The following is a 16,088-nucleotide window of genomic DNA, read 5'->3' as shown; positions in this document are numbered from 1 at the left end:
CTGGATCCTGCATCCAGCCCATCATCACCTGACCTCTGGTTTGTGGGACTTGAGCCTGTTATATTGCCTGCTAATCTTGGGATTCATCAGCCTTTGCAGCCTGTGAGCCAGTAGCCTGCCATCTTATTTTCCAGTCTTGGGATTTACTGGCCTCCACAGTCTGTGAGCCAGCGGCCTGCTGTCTGACTTGCTGATCTTCAGTTCATCAGCCCCTGCAGGTATACGAATCAGGAGAAGCCTCCAGCCTGATGCCAGATCCATCGATTGGGACTTGAGAGCTGTCACGGATTGAATTGTGCCCCCCAAAAATAAGTGTATCAATTTGGCTAGGCCATGATTCACGGTATTATGTGGTTGTCTTCCATTTTGTGATTGATATAATTTTCCTGTGTGTTGTAAATCCTAATCTCTGCCTGTGGTTAATGAGGCAAGATTAGATTATGTTAAAGGGGTTCAGGGTGGGATGTAACATCCTTGCTCAGGTCACATCCCTGATCCAATGTAAAGGAAATTTCCCTGGGGTGTGGCCTATGCCACTTTTTATCTTACAACAGATAAAAGGAAAGGCAAGTGAGCAGAGAGAGGGGCAACTCATACCACCAAGAAAGCAGGACTGCAGCAGAGTGTGTCCTTTGGACCCAGGGTCCCTGCATGGAGAAGCTCCTAGTCCAGAGGCTAGGCTATACAGCAGCCTATACAATGATGTGAGCCATTTCCTTGAGATAAATATTTATCTCTCTCTCTCTATCTACTTACCTATCTATATATGTATACTTCACTGCTTGTCTGGTCACCTAGAGCTGCTATAACAGAAATGCCACAAGTGATTGGCTTTAACAAAGAAAAGTTTATTCTCTGTTCAGTAGGCTGGAAATCCGAATTTGGGGTGCCAGCTCCAGGGGAAGACTTTCTCTCTCTGTTGGCTCTGGAGGAAGGTCCTTGTCATCAGTCTTCCCTTTGTCTGGGAGCATCTCAGTGCAGGAACGTCGGGTCCAAAGGATGCTCCCAGCACTGCTTTCTTTGTAGTATGAGGTCCCCCTGTCTCTCCGCTCACTTCTCTCTTTTATATCTCAAGAGAGATTGGCTTAAGACACTATCTAATCTTATAGACCTCATCAATATAACTGCCGCTAATCCATCTCATTACGTCAAAGTGATAGGAAATCACATTAGATGACAAAATGTTAGACAGTCATACAATACTGGGAATCATGACCTAGCCAAGTTGGTAGACATTTGGTACCAAGAGTGGTACTAGGGAAAGAAAATCATAAGGTTGAGTTTTCTAAACTTGTTCTCAAGTCTGACTAGTTTTAAAGGCTCTGATGACTCTGCCTCCAGTAGTGAAGAGGATGTGGCTAAAGTAGTAAAAAATGTTTTTTCTTTAGTGTTTTAGTGTTAGGGAAAATATATTTTCTCATTGTTTTAATATAGCTGTATAAACTGTAATTAATCTCCAGTCCTTGAAAAACGGTGCAGGCTCTGTTCAAAATATAACTGAACAGCCTGTTCCGCTCTTAAACATAACAAACACCCTAATACCTTACAGCATATTTTCCCTTATTCGAAATAGGTGATTGAGAACTTGACGTGGCTAACGCCATAATGATGCTGTAAGTAATCTCTAAACATTTTTTAATTGCACCAGCTGCACCGGTCTCCTCCGAAGGGGTGTGGTGCTATCTCAACTCCTGTAGCTTTAATGTCTCCTTTCTTTATTGTCTTGAGAAATGGCCTTCAGCCTGCAAACCGACAAGAAAGTTTGTTTTCTTGCTTCCTATCTCAGCCACAGTGGACTTGACAAAACAGCCCCACTAGCTGAGAAATTCTTATGAGAGTTTTTCAGCCTGTTATAAATATACTGATTAAAGTCCAGGTGCCTGACATGTTTATCTTTAGTTTAATAAAGAGTTTTTATAGTTGTTTTATAATGTGTAAGACCATCTGTAGACTACATACTCAAAATATTAAGTAACTGTAATCTTTTCGTATAAAACCCTCCCATCAACCCTTTAAGACAGACAAAATTTGGGAGAAATTTAACCCCCTCTGTCTCTTGAATACCGGTATTCAATAAAGCCTTCTTACTACTTATCTCCTCCTGTCTCAGCATTAGCTTTGCGGCAGGTGGCTCGAACCCGCAATTTGCAGTAACACTGCTAATCCATGGTATGAGTTGGCAATATTAATACACAAAATATCACCATCAATAGATTAAGTATTTGTGAGAAGTAAGGCTCTGGTTGATCGCATGTTTGATACTTTTCTACAATTTTGTCAGAATGAGAAGTATAGGGAAGCTGGCTGGTTGTCCTACTTTTGTTAAACGAAGTGGTTAAAGTAAGAGATGAGCTCAGGGTTTCAGCGTCACAGTGGAAGCATCACATAAAAGTTGCCACTTGTGACCTGAAAGAAAGCCTCATATCTCTTAGTCACAGAGCTGGTATTGCTGAAAACCATTATCCCATCCACCCCCACCTGGTGAGATTGACCCAGCTGTGCCTTAAGAACCTTTTTTTGAGATATCACCTGGGATGGCGCCTCAGGTGTTGCCTGAGATAGATACCTTATAAGACATTGCTGAAAGTTTCCAGTATCTACCACAACCTCCACCCATTTTTGCTTCTAGACTTAAGTCCCAGTGAGCCCCAAAAGGTGAAGTACAAAGTGTGACCCAGGAGGAGGTGTGCTATACTCCAAAAGAACTCCTTGACTTGTCTAATATCTACAAACAGAAACCTGGGGAATATGTGTGGGAATGGCTTTCAAGGGTATGGGATAATGGTGCAAGGAACATAAAGTTGTATCAGTCTGAGTTTATTGATAAGGGTCCCCTAAGCACAGATTCTTCATTCAATATTTTTAGTTCAAGGGGTTAGGAAAGGATCTAATAGCTTATTTGGTTGGTTCAATGAAGTATGGATTACACAGTGGCCTACACTAAATCAAGTCGAAGTGCCAGACCTGCCTTGGTATACTATAGAGGAAGGTATCCAGAGGATCAGAGAAATTGGCATGTTAGAGGGGATTTATCATGTTAGACCCATAGACCCACACATGGAAGGCCTATAGGACACATCTTTTACCACAATGGTGAGGAACAAATCTGCGAATTTGTGAAGGGAGCCGAAGCATCCTTGAAGACTGCTGTGATTGCTACTTTAAGTCAGATTGGCAGTGGGAACTGCCCTAACTGAATTAAGACACCTAACTACAGATGAGGCTGATTGGACCCCATGGTGGTAGGGGCCAAGTAGTGGCACTCAGTCGACAAAGACAAGGTGGACGTAGTTACCGTAATGGACAACAGAGTCAAAGCAGTAATGAGGACATCTGACTCTTGTGAACTTATGGCATTGGCTACTTAGTCAAGGAGTCCTTAGGAGTGAAATAGATGGGAAATCTACCAAATATTTCCTTGATCTGTACTAGCAGAGGAATTCTAGGTCAAGTAAACGGCAGCCTAACTTGAATCACCAGAATTGAGAATCACAGCTCTTCAATCAATTCCCAGACTTGAGCCAGTTTACAGACCCACAACCTATTGAATGAAGGGGAGGCTGGATCCCCTTAAGGAAGGAGCCCACTATGCTGCCAAAAATTTATACTGTTCATCTTTCTCCCAGTTTTCCCCAAAAGGATCTATAGCCTTTTATAGAAGTGACTGTTCATTGGGGAAAAAGAAATAACCAGACTTTTCCAGGGATTACTGGATACTGGCTCTGAACTGAAACTACTGTGGCCCAAAACACCACTGTGGCCCACCAGTCAGAGTGGGGGTGTATGGAGGTCAGGTTATTCATGGAGTCTTAGCTTAGCTCAGGTTCATCTCACAGTAGATCCAGTGAATTCCAGAATCCATCCTGCAGTGATTTCCCCAGCTCCAGAATCCATAATTGGAATGGATATACTCAGCAACTGGCAGGATCCCCAAATCGTATTCCCGACAAGTAGAAGCCATTAAAACTGCTCCTGCCTAGGAAAATTGTAAACCAAAAGCAATACTGCATTCCTGGAGGGATTGCAGAGATTACTGCCCCCATCAAGGACTTGAAGGATGCAGGGGTGGTGATTGCCATCACATCCCCATTCACCTCACCTATTAGGCCTGTACAAAAAACAGATGGATCTTGGAGAATGTCAGTAGATTATTGAAAACTTAACCAGGTGGTGATTCCAATGGAAGCTGCTGTTCTAGATGTAGTTTCATTGTTTGAGCAAATTAATACATCTCCTGGTACCTGGTGTGCAGCTATTGATCTGACCAATGCCTTTTTCTGAATTTTGATTTTGAGGGAACACCAGAAGCAACTTGCCTTCAGCTGGCAAGACTAGCACTAAACCTTTACTGTCCTACCTCAGGGGTATATCAACTCTCCAGCCCTACATCGTAATTTAGTCCACAGGGACTTTGATCACCTTGCCCTTCCACAAGACATCACACTGGCCCGTTACATTGGTGACATTATGCTGACTGGATCTAGTGAGGAAGACGTGTCGATGACTCTAAAAACATTTTCATGCTACAGTGTGGAAAATTAATCCAACAACAATTCAGGTGCCTTCCACCTCAGTGAAATTTCTAGCGGTCCAGTAGGCCCCAGCATGTTGCAATATTCCTTATAAAGTGAAGGCTAAGTTATTTTATCTAGCCGCTCCTACAATTAAAAAGGAAGCTCAATGCCTGGTAGGCCTCTTTGGATTTTGGAGGCAACATATCCCTCATCTGAGTGTGTTACTCTGGCCTATTTATCAAGTGATTCAAAAAGCTGCTAGTTTTGAGAGGGAGCCAGAATAAGAGAGGGTTCTGCAACAGGTTCAGGCTGCTGTGCAAGCCACTCTGCCACTTGGGCCATGTGATCCAACTGATACAATGGTGCTTGAATTGTCAGTGACAGATAGAGATGCTGTTTGGAGTCTTTAGCAGGCCCCTATTAGTGCATCTTAGAATTTTGGAGTATAAGCCCTGCCATCCTCTGCAGATAACTACTTTGCTTTTGAGAAACAGGTTTTGGCTGGTTATTGAGCCTTAGTAGAGACTGAAAGCTTAACCATGTGCCACTAAGTCACCATGCAGGCTGAGCTGCCCATCATGAACTGGGTGTTGTCTGGCCCACAGAGCCATAAAGTCAGACATGTACAGCAGCACTCCATCGTTAAATGGAAGTGGTATATACTAGTAGTATATACTAGATCTGGCTCCAGCAGAACCTGAAGGCAGAAATAAGTTGCACGAGGAAGTGGCCCAAATGCCCATGGTCTCCACTCCTGTCACATTACCTGTCCTTTCCCAGTCTGCACCTGTGGCCTCATGGGAAGTTCCTTATGATCAATTGGCTGAAGAAGTGAAAACTTGATCCTGGTTTACAGATGGTTCTGCTAATATGCAGGCACCACTCGAAAGTGGACAATGGCAGCTCTGCAGCCCCTTTCTGGGACCTCCCTGAAGAACAGTGGTGAAGGAAAATTCTCCCAATGGGCAGAACTTCGAGCAGTGCACCTGGTTGTTCATTTTGCTTGGAAGGAGAAATGGCCAGATATGCATTTGATTCATGGGCTGTAGCCAATGGCTTGGCTGGATAGTCAGGTACTTGGAAGGAACATGATTGGAAAATTGGTGACAAGGGGGTGTGAGGAAGAGGTATATGGATAAAAAAAAAAAAAAAAAATAGCCTCTTTAATGGTCCAAAGAAGTAAAGCTATTTGTGTCTCAGGTGAATGTTCACCAAAGGGTGACTTTGGCGGAGGAAGAGTTTAACAATCAAGTGGATAGAGTGATAGACTCAGTGGAAAACAGTCGTCCTCTTTCCTCAGCCACTCCCATCATTGCCCAGTGGGCTCATGAGCAAAGTGGCCATGGTGACAGAGATGGAGGTTATGCATGGACTTCCACTCACCAAGGCCGACTTGGCTACAGTCACTGCCAAATGCCCAATCTGCCAGCAGCAGAACCAACACTGAGTTCCCAGTATGGCACCATTCTGCAAAGTGATCAGTCAGCAACTTTGTGACTGGTTGATTACACTGTACTGCTTCCATCATGGAATAGGCAGCATTTCTTTTTTATTGGGATAGACACTTACTCTGGATATGGATTTGCCTTCCCTGCACACAATGCTTCTTCTAAAACTACCATCTGTGGACTCACACAGAATGCCTTATCCACTATCATGGTATCCCACACAGCATCACCTTGGATCAAGGGACTCACTTCACAGCAAGTGAAGTGTGGTAATTGGTCCATGCTCATGGAATTCACTGGTCTTACCAAGTTTCCCATTATACTGAAGCAACTGGCTTGACAGAATGATGGAATGGCCTTCTAAAGACACAATTACAGTACCATCTAGGTGGCAACATTTTGCAGGCTGGGGGTAATGTTCTCCAAGAGGCTGCATGTGCTTGCAACCAGCATCCAATATATGGTGCTGTTTCTCCCATAACCAGGATTCATGGTTCTAGGAATCAAGGGATGGAAATGGGAGTCCAGCACTCACTATTATGCCTAATGACCCACTCGTAAAATTTTTGCTTCCTGTCCCCGTGACCCTATGCTCTGCAGGTCTACGGGTCTTAGTTCCAAAGGGAGAAATGCTCCCACCTAGAGACACAACACAGATTCCATTGAAGTGGAGGTTAAGAATGCCAGCTGGACACAGGGATACAGGGTGGAGAGGAGTGTGCTGTCTCGTTAGGGGGAGAGCAGCAAGGAGTACATAGCAAGGTGTATGTAAGTTTTTGTATGAGAGACTGACTTGATTTGTAAACTTTCACTTAAAGCATAATTAAAAAAAAAATCCAGAAAAAAAAAAGAATGCCACCTGGTCACTTTGTGGTCCTCTTGCTCTGGATCAACAGGTAAAGAAGGGAGTTACTATATTGGCTGGTGTGATTGACCTTTACTCCCAAGGGGGAAATTGGATTGATGTTGCATAATGGAGGTAAAAAAAGAGTATGTCTGGAATACAGGAGATCCCTTAGAGTGTCTCTTAGTACTACCATACCCTGCGATTAAAGTCAATGGAAAACTACATCAGCCCAACTCCAAGATGGCCAGTAATGGCCCAGACCTTCAGGAATGAAGGTTTGGGTCACCTCTCCAGGCAAAGAACCACCACAAGCTGAGATACTTGGTGAGGGTAAAAGGAATACGAAACTGGTGGTGGAAGAAGGTAGTTCTAAATACCAGTTATGACCATGTGACCGGTTGCAGAAATGAGGACTATAATTGTTATGAGTATTTCTTCCTTGTGTGTGTGCATCAAATATTTTTGTTTTCTACACTTTTAGGATGTGGGATGTAAGTGGGGCTCGTGCATTTTCTGTTTTACATGTATTGGTGGTATCATGTTAGTCTCAAGTATGACTTTGTAATTATCTTTATTTAGAGGTTGTGTATGGTTTAAGGAGATGTGTACAGGTGCCAAGTGACTAGGGGTGGGCTCATGGTTAAGGTTGAGTGTTAACTTGGCTGGGCCATGATTCTCAGTGGTCTGGCAGTTATGTAATGATGTAATTTGGCAGTTATGAAATAATGTAATTTGGAAGTTATGTAATGATGCAGCTACCATCGATGATGTGATCAGCCAATCAGTTGTGAGGGGAGCTTCCTCACAGGTGTGGCCTGCATCCATGGACGTTCTGGCAAAGATTGCTTGCTTGTTCTGGATGCTGCATCTGGCTCATCATCATTTAACTCCCAGTTCTGGGCCTTGAGCCTGCCATATTGCCAGCTGATTTGGGATTCATCAGCCATCGCAGCCTGTCAGCTAGTGGCCTGCCGTCTGACCTGCCAATCTTGGGATTCGTCAGCCTCCACAGCCTATGAGCCAGTGACCTGCTGTCTGACCTGCTGATCTTGGGTTCCTCAGCCCCTGCAGCTACGTGAGTCAGAAAAAGCCTCCAGCCTGATGCCTGACCCATGGACTTGGGAGTTGCTAGCCTCTGCAACTGCATGAGCCATTTCTTTGAGATAAATCTTTCTCTTTCTATATATATATATATATATGTATATATATATATATACACACACACATACCCATATACATCCCCCATGCATCTGTCAGTTTGTCGTACTGTGGGGGCTTGTGTGTTGCTGTGATGCTGGAAGCTATGCCACCAATATTCAAATACCAGCAGGGTCATCTATGGCAGACAGGTTTCAGCTGAGCTTCCAGACTAAGACCGGCTAGGAAGAAGGACCCAGTGGTCAACTTCTGAAAACAATTAGCCAGTGAAAACCTTATGAATAGCAGCAGAACATTGTCTTATATAGTGCCAGAAGATGAGCCCCTCAGGTTGGAAGGCACTCAAAATATGGCTGGAGAAGATCTGCCTCCTGAAAGTACAATTGACCTTAATGACATGGATGGAGTCAAGCTTTCGAGACCTTCATTTGCTGATGTGGCACGACTCAAAATGAGGAGAAACAGCTGCAAATATGCATTAAATTAGAACCTGGAATGAAGTACGGATCTAGGAAAATTGGAAATTATCAAAAATGAAATGGAATGCTTAAGCATCAATAACATAGGCATTAGCGAGCTGAAATGGACCCATATTGGTCCTTTTGAATTGGGCAATCATATGGTCTACTATGCCGGGAATGACAAGTTGAAGAGGCGTGGCATTGCATTCATCATCAAAGAGAACATTTCAAGATCTATCCTGAAGTACAATGCTGTCAGTGATAGGATAATATTCATATTTTTTTTTTTAAAAGGATAGTTAAAACAACTATTATTCAAATTTATGCACCAACCACTAAGGCCAAAGATGAAGAATTTGAAGACTTTTACCAACTTCTGCAGTCTGAAATTGATCAAACATGCAATCAGGATGCACTGATAATTACTGATAATGAGAAAGTTGGAAATGTAGAAGGATTGGTAGTTGGAGAATATGGCCTTGGTGATAGAAATGAATCTGGAGCTTGCATGATTGAATTTTGCAAGACCGATGACTTCCTCATTGCAAATACCTTTTTTCGCCAACATAAATGGTGACTACACACAGGCACCTTACCAGATGGAATACATAGGATTCAAATCGACTACAACTGTGGAAAGAGGCAATGGAAAAGCTCAATATCATCAGTCAGAACAAGGCCAGGAGCTGGCTGCAGATTAGACTATCAATTACTCCTATGCAAGTTCAAGTAGAAGCTGAAGAAAATTAGAACAAGTCCACGAGAACCAAAGTATGATCTTGAGTATATCCCACCTGAATTTAGAGACCATCTCAAAAATGCATTTGACACGCTGAACACTAACAACCGAAGACCAGATGAGATGTGGAATGACATCAAGGACATCACACATGAAGAAAGCAAGAGGCCATGAAAAAGACAGGAGAGGAAGAAAAGACCTAAGCGGATGTCAGAAGAGACTATGAAACTTGTTCTTGAACATCGACTAGCTAAAGCAAAAGGAAAAAATGACAAAGTAAAATCACTAAACAGAAGATCTCAAAGGACAGCTTGAGAAGACAAACTATTATGAGGACATGTGCAAAGAGCTGGAGATAGAAAACCAAAAGGGAAGAACATGCTCAGCATTTCTCGAGCTGAAAGAACTGAAGGAAAACTTCAAGCTTCCAGTTGCAATACTGAAGAATTCTATGGGGAAAATTAAACAATGCAGGAAGCATCAAAAGAAGATGGAAGGAATACATAGAGTCACTATACCAAAAAGAATTGGCTGACATTCAACCATTTCAGGAGGTAACATATGATCAGGAACCAATGGTACTGAAGGAAGAGGTCCAAGCTGCGTTGAAGGCATTGGCGAAAAACCAGGCTCTGGGAATCAATGGAACATCAACTGAGATGTTTCAACAAATGGATGCAGCGTTGGAGGTGCTCACTCGTCTATGCCAAGAAATTTGGAAAACAGCTACCTGGCCAACTGACTGGGAGAGATCCTTGTTTATGCCTATTTCCAAGAAAGGTGATCCAAACTGAATGTGGAAATTATAGAACAATATCATTAATATCACACGCAACCAAAATTTTGCCGAAGATCTTTCAAAGGGAGCTGCAGCAGTATATGTACAAGGAACTGCCAGAAATTCAAGCCGCATTTAGAAGAGGACATAGAACCAGGGATGTCATTGCTGATGTCAGATGGATGCTGGCTGAAAGCAGAGAATACCAGAAGGTTGTTTACCTGTGTTTTGTTGACTATGCTAAGGCATTCGACTGTGTGGATCATAACAAATTATGGATAACATTGCTGAGAATGGGAATTCCAAAACACTGAATTGTGCTCATGAGGAATCTGTACATGAATCAAGAGGCAGTCGTTCGATCAGAACAAGGGGATACTGTATGGTTTAAAGTCAGGAAGAGTGTGTCAGGGTTGTATCCTTTCACCATACCTATTTAATCTGTGTGCTGAGCAAATCATCTGAGAAGCTGGACTATATGAAGAAGAACAGGGCATCAGGATTGGAGGAAGACTCATTAACAACCTGCGTTACGCAGATAACAGAACCTTGCTTGCTGAAAGTGAAGAGGAATTGAAGCACTTACTGATGGAGATCAAAGACCACAGGCTTTACTATGGATTGTACCTCAACATAAAGTAAACAAAAATCCTCACATCTGGCCCAGTAAGCAACATCATGATAAGCGGAGAAAAGATTGAGGTTGTCAAGGGTTTCATTTTACTTGGATCCACAATCAACAGCCATGGAAGCAGCAGTCAAGAAGTCAAAAGAGGCATTGCATTGGGCAAATTGGCTACAAAAGGCGTCTTTAATGTTTTGAAAAGCAAAGATGTCACCTTGAGGACTAAGGTGCACCTCACCCAAGCCATGGTGTTTTCAATAGCCTCATATGCATGCGAAAGCTGGACAACGAATAAGGAACACCGAAGAAGAACTGACACCTTTAAATTGTGATGCTGGAGAAGAATATTGAATATACCACGGACTGCCAAAAGAACGAAAAAATCTGTCTTGGAAGAAGTACAACCAGAATGCTCCTCAGAGGTAAGGATGGCGAGACTACACATCTCACATACTTTGGACACGTTATCAGGAGCGATCAGTCCCTGGAGAGAACATCATGCTTGGTAAAGTAGAGGGTCAGCAAAAAAAGAGGAAGACCCTCAATGAGATGGATTGACACAGTGGCTGCAACAATGGGATGACGCATAGCAACAATTGTGAGGATGGCGCAGGACCAAGCAGCGTTTTGTTCTGTTGTGCATAGGGTCGCTGTGAGTCGAAACCTACTCAACAGCACCTAACAACAGCAACAACATGCATATACATACATAATACATATAAAAATATATATATATTTATATATGCTTCACTGGTTTTGCTTTTCTAGAGAACCCAGCCTAAGACAAATGACAGTCATCTTTATTATTTTGCATGATTCTGGGTGTCCTAGCTACACTGCTGTAATAGAAATACCCCAAGTGGGTGAATTTTAAAGAACAGAAACTTACTTGTCTAAGTGGTACATGTGAAATTTGTACCCAGAGGTTACCCTGTTGCCGTCAAGTCCATTCCGTCTCATAGCAACCCTGTAGGACAGATTAGAACTTCCCCATAGGGTGTCCAAGGTTGTAATCTTTATGGAAACTGGCTGCCACATCTTCCTCCCATGGAGTGGCTGGTGTGATCGAATTGCTGACCTTTCGGTTAGCAGCCGAGCACTTTAACTACTGCACCACCAGGGCTCCTATGCTATGGTGCCTCTGTGGTGCCCTGTGAGGATCAGAACCAGAAGACACCAAATTCTCTATATCAGAGTCTTAAAGCCACTGCCACCAGACAGGGTCAGGTGCTGAGCTTCTGGGCGCAGAACAGAAAGTGCCCACCCACACCACGTTCACCAAGGGCCAAGAAGATGAGTCCTGAGATGTGGCTCATGTCATTGGGAAATTTTCTTTTTCTCTCCTGTTAGAGCTGAATTGTGTTGCTTTGAACCAAGACAGAGGACACATTGTTTTTTTTCCATTATGAAAACATGTTTACTTCCTTTCAATTTTTTGAGGATTTCAAGGGCTAAGGCTTAGTAACTTGTAAATTACTTAGTAAATGAACCAAAGCACAAAGCCTACAGCTGTCTGTCAGTAGTATTTGATGGCCTTTCCCCCGCTTGAGAGCATGATCCGTCCTGTAAGCATTTCCTCACCTGATCTTCCATGTCCAAGGCCGGCTGAGGACCAGACACTCATGTGGGGTAACGTGGGCCGATTCTAAGAAGGAATCCCAGCCTCTCAGACTTCTCTGGCAAGGGGGGATATTTGGTTCATCTGGGTTTATTGCTGTGTAACGAGCTACCTCAAAACTTCCCCACTTAAAGCAGGAACCATTTTATTGTCTTTAATGATTCTGGCTGGGCTTAGCTGGATGTCCTTTTGGTCCATGTAATTTTGACTGGGGTTGTGATCACCTAAGGGCTCAACTGGACTGGAACATCCGAGACGGCACAGTCAATGGTTAGATGTTGATGCTGGCTACTGTCTGGGAGCTCCGCTGAGGCTATTGACCAGTGAGCCTCAGTTCTCCTCTGTATGGCCTCTCCATGTGTCTTGGCATCTCATAGCATGGCAGCTGGACTCTGAGAAGGAGCATCCCAAGAGCCAATGCTCTAAGAAAGACAAAGTAGAAACTTACAGTCTGCATAAGGCGTAGGATCAGGAGTCCCAGAACGTCACTCCACCACACTGTGTTGGTAAAAGCAGCCACAAAGTCATCCCAGATTTAATGGGAGGGAAAGTGAGGTCCTACTCTTGCTGTAAGGAGTGGAATGTGTCTACAAGGATGGGAGAAATCGTTGGGGCCATTCTGGGGACTAGTGACCACAATAGAACATATGGTCCTGGAGCCAGCTAATGCTCTGCTAACCAACTTGCACCACTGTTCCTGACACAGTGGCTCTGCGGAGTGCTTTACACCAAGACTGAGCCAGAAACACACTCACAGAGGTTGTGGGTGAGCAGAGGCCTCCCACTTTCTGCACTACTCTTGCACTGTTCCCCTCTATCCCACCAGGGAGGGGAAATTTCTGATACCCATTGCCTTTAGAAGAGGCCTGGTGGTGCAGTGGTTAAGAGTTCGACTGCTAACCAAAACGTTGGCAATTCAAATCCACCAGGTGCTCCTTGGAAACTCTGTGGGGGCAGCTCTACTCTGTTCTGTAGAGTCACTATGAGTCGGGATCACCTCCACAGCGCCTAACAACAACATTGCCTTTAGAAGCAAGAAAAATAAATGTAACAGCATTTACCAGTTATTGAGCACTTACTTTGTGTCAGATTCTGTGCTTTGCACTTACTCATGTTATCTCAATATATCAGTGCCACTTCACAGATGAGCCAAGCGAGGTTCACCAAAGTTAAATGAGTTGCCAAATTCACATAGACAATAATGGACAGCATTGAGATTTAAGCCTACATTCTTCTGTTTCGGTTTTTAGGTTGTATGTAACAGAGAACAACTATTAAGTAGAATTCCCTGGAATTCACTGGAAGGATATTGCGGAGTTCAGAGGATCAAAGAGTAGAATGGAAAATTGCATTTGGAAAAGGACAAGAAGCAGGGAGCTCTGAGGTCTGGACAGCAGTAGGAGGAGACAGGACTGGACACCCCTGTTTCATTCTTTTTCAAAACAGAGTGAAAGGCAACATTACCCCTTTCTTATTTAGGAACAATGGTCATTGTAGTTTGTACGTTTCGAGGAGGATCAAAAGTCTAGTGAACTTATTTCCTTCTCTTTCACATAGGCCCCCAAATTAAGGAGAAGACACGAAGCAGAAGAGTCTAGGGGAGGTCTTATTCTCATAGTTCTTCCTCAAGAGAACATAGGTAATGGAAAAAGAAGGATTATCCATGCCAAACTCATGGGCAATGATAGAGACAGTGAAGAGAAAAGAGCCTGGCTCAACTGAGTCAAGTCATCCCAAAATTTGTTATATTTTCCCAGGTGGATTGTCCACCTCTCACCTCCAGGTGATAATTGTGCCCATGGGTGAGGCATCTGTCAATTCTGTATATAATCCCCAGGTTGGTAGTTTGTAGCTTTGGAGCTCCATCAGGGTTCAGGTTCACGTCAACGGGCAACTAGATTTTCAAGGAAACAGGAGAATATTAGGTCAAAGGAACAATCCAGCAACAGACTGAGGGGAGACTGATACAGACGTATCTGTTTATCTTCCCTAGTTCTGGTCTGCAAAATGTCTGAATCTTCTGAATGCTTTAAGGTGAGGGTTCTTCCTATCTGTTTCTCTAGAGTGTGTGGCTGGAGGAAGATGACTGCCCTAAAACTGGGCTTTTGGGCCCCTTAGAAACCCCAGCTACTTTAGGGCTGGTCTGCTTCCTTGCCCACCTAGCTGGGAAGTCCTATCTATTATGCCCACAGGGAGGAGGTTCTGGCTTTCAGGTTTCTGTTCTCAGCTCAGAGGCTTGGCAGGTTTGAAGAAATGAGCTTCCATACTCAAGTGTGGTCAACATACAACTAAGACACGCATAAGGAGACGGGTGAGTAGGGTTGGTGCCTTAGTTACCTAGCACTGTAACACAATACCAAAGTGGGTGGCTTTAAAGAACAGACATTTGTCTTCTCAAAGTTCTGGAGGCTAGAAGTCCAAACAAGGGTCTCAGCCCTATTGATTCCTTGCTTGTCAATAGCCCCAGGATTCTTCGGTTCCTTGATGTTCCTTGGTTGGCCTCATTAACAACAAAACAAAAACCCTATTTCCAAACAGGATCACACCCAGAGGTATAAAGGGTAGGAATTCAACACATATTTTGGGGGGACACAATTCAATCCATAACCGTTGGTGTGTTTGATCTGAGTGCATTTAAGACAAAGGCAGTAAGAAACAGGAAGTTAAAACCCAAGCACAAGGAGGTTGATGGTATGAAGATAGTAGTGGAAGTTGGGAGACCTAGTAGTGCAATAAGTAAGAGCTCAGCTGCTGACCAAAAGGTTAGCAGTTCAAATCCACCAGCTGCTCCTTGGAAACCCTATGGGGCAGTTCTGCTTTGTCCTATAGGGTCATTATGGATTGGAATTGACCCTACAGCACTGGGTTTGGTTTTTTGGTTTCCTGTAAATTGATCATCCCAGATCTCCTCTATTTTCAGAGCTAGTTTTGTTGAATGGGCATGGATAAAGATAAAGAGCCAATGAAAAAGAAGTACCAAGCAGATTGGCCAAGAAGCGGGCTTTCCTGGGGCTTGCCTATCCATCCATCCATGGAAAGAAACACTTTCCAAGCTGACTAAGCCTCCAACAATTCCAGGGCTGCTGAGATACTGCCTGGCATGGCATCTAACTTCTCTTAGAGAAAAGACAAAACTGAGGCCTGAGAATGGGTCAAAACCTTCCAGAGAATCAGTGATGTCAGAGAGGAACAGATGGAGAACTTCCTTCTAAGCATAAAAAAGACTGTTATACCTTGGGAAATTCTTTCATCAGTGCACATGGAGGCCAGCATCCACCCAGGCTCTGCTCAGAACACTGGTCCCAGGAGATAGTAATAGGCATTGCCTGAAGGAAGAGCTCCGTGTTTAAATGGTTTATATGGTTTGAGAAAGTCTGAAGGACTTCTCGGAGCTGTGAGTTGACTAATGTGGACTGTGGCTTTCTAAGAGGGCATAGAGGGTCCCCCAACTTGGTTGACCATGAAACCCTTTTTAGAAACCTCTCTTAGAACCTAGCTTCTGAGCCAGCTTTCTGAATCACGCCCACAGCTTTCATATGGCTTCTGCCAAGGAGGAAGGAATTCTCACGTAGCTGGAGCGAGCCCTGGAGGTGGAAGCAGATGGTTGGGAGGTGAGAGGAGGGGTGGGCAGATGTGTGGGTGCACTTTGGGTGGATCCATCTTAGTGACTCCATCAGCAGGAATTAGCATAGCGCCTAAAAGCCTCCTTTCTTTGCTGCTTTGGAGAGTCCTTAATTCTTCTAAAGACTTATTCCCCAGAGAGTTTTGCCAGCCTCCTACCGTTAAGGGATCTTTGGAGAGACTCCCGAGCATGGTGATATATGACGTGAGCACCATATGTTCTGTAGGCCCCACTTCCTTCACGCTTGCTATCTAGAATAAGAGTTAACCAGACTCCAG

The 16,088-nt window shown here is 43.8% G+C and overlaps 1 protein-coding gene across 1 annotated transcript in view; it reads left to right on the top strand.

Moving 5' to 3' along the window:
- The window catches only part of GLP2R (glucagon like peptide 2 receptor), a 99,565-nt gene that overhangs the window by 74,536 nt on the left and 8,941 nt on the right, over positions 1 to 16,088 (top strand). The window lies entirely within an intron of this gene.

The sequence above is a fragment of the Elephas maximus genome, chromosome 19 (assembly GCF_024166365.1).
Source record: "Elephas maximus indicus isolate mEleMax1 chromosome 19, mEleMax1 primary haplotype, whole genome shotgun sequence".
Classification (NCBI taxonomy): domain Eukaryota; kingdom Metazoa; phylum Chordata; class Mammalia; order Proboscidea; family Elephantidae; genus Elephas; species Elephas maximus.
Note: the sequence above shows the minus strand (reverse complement) of the source record. Positions and strands in the feature narration are given on the sequence as shown.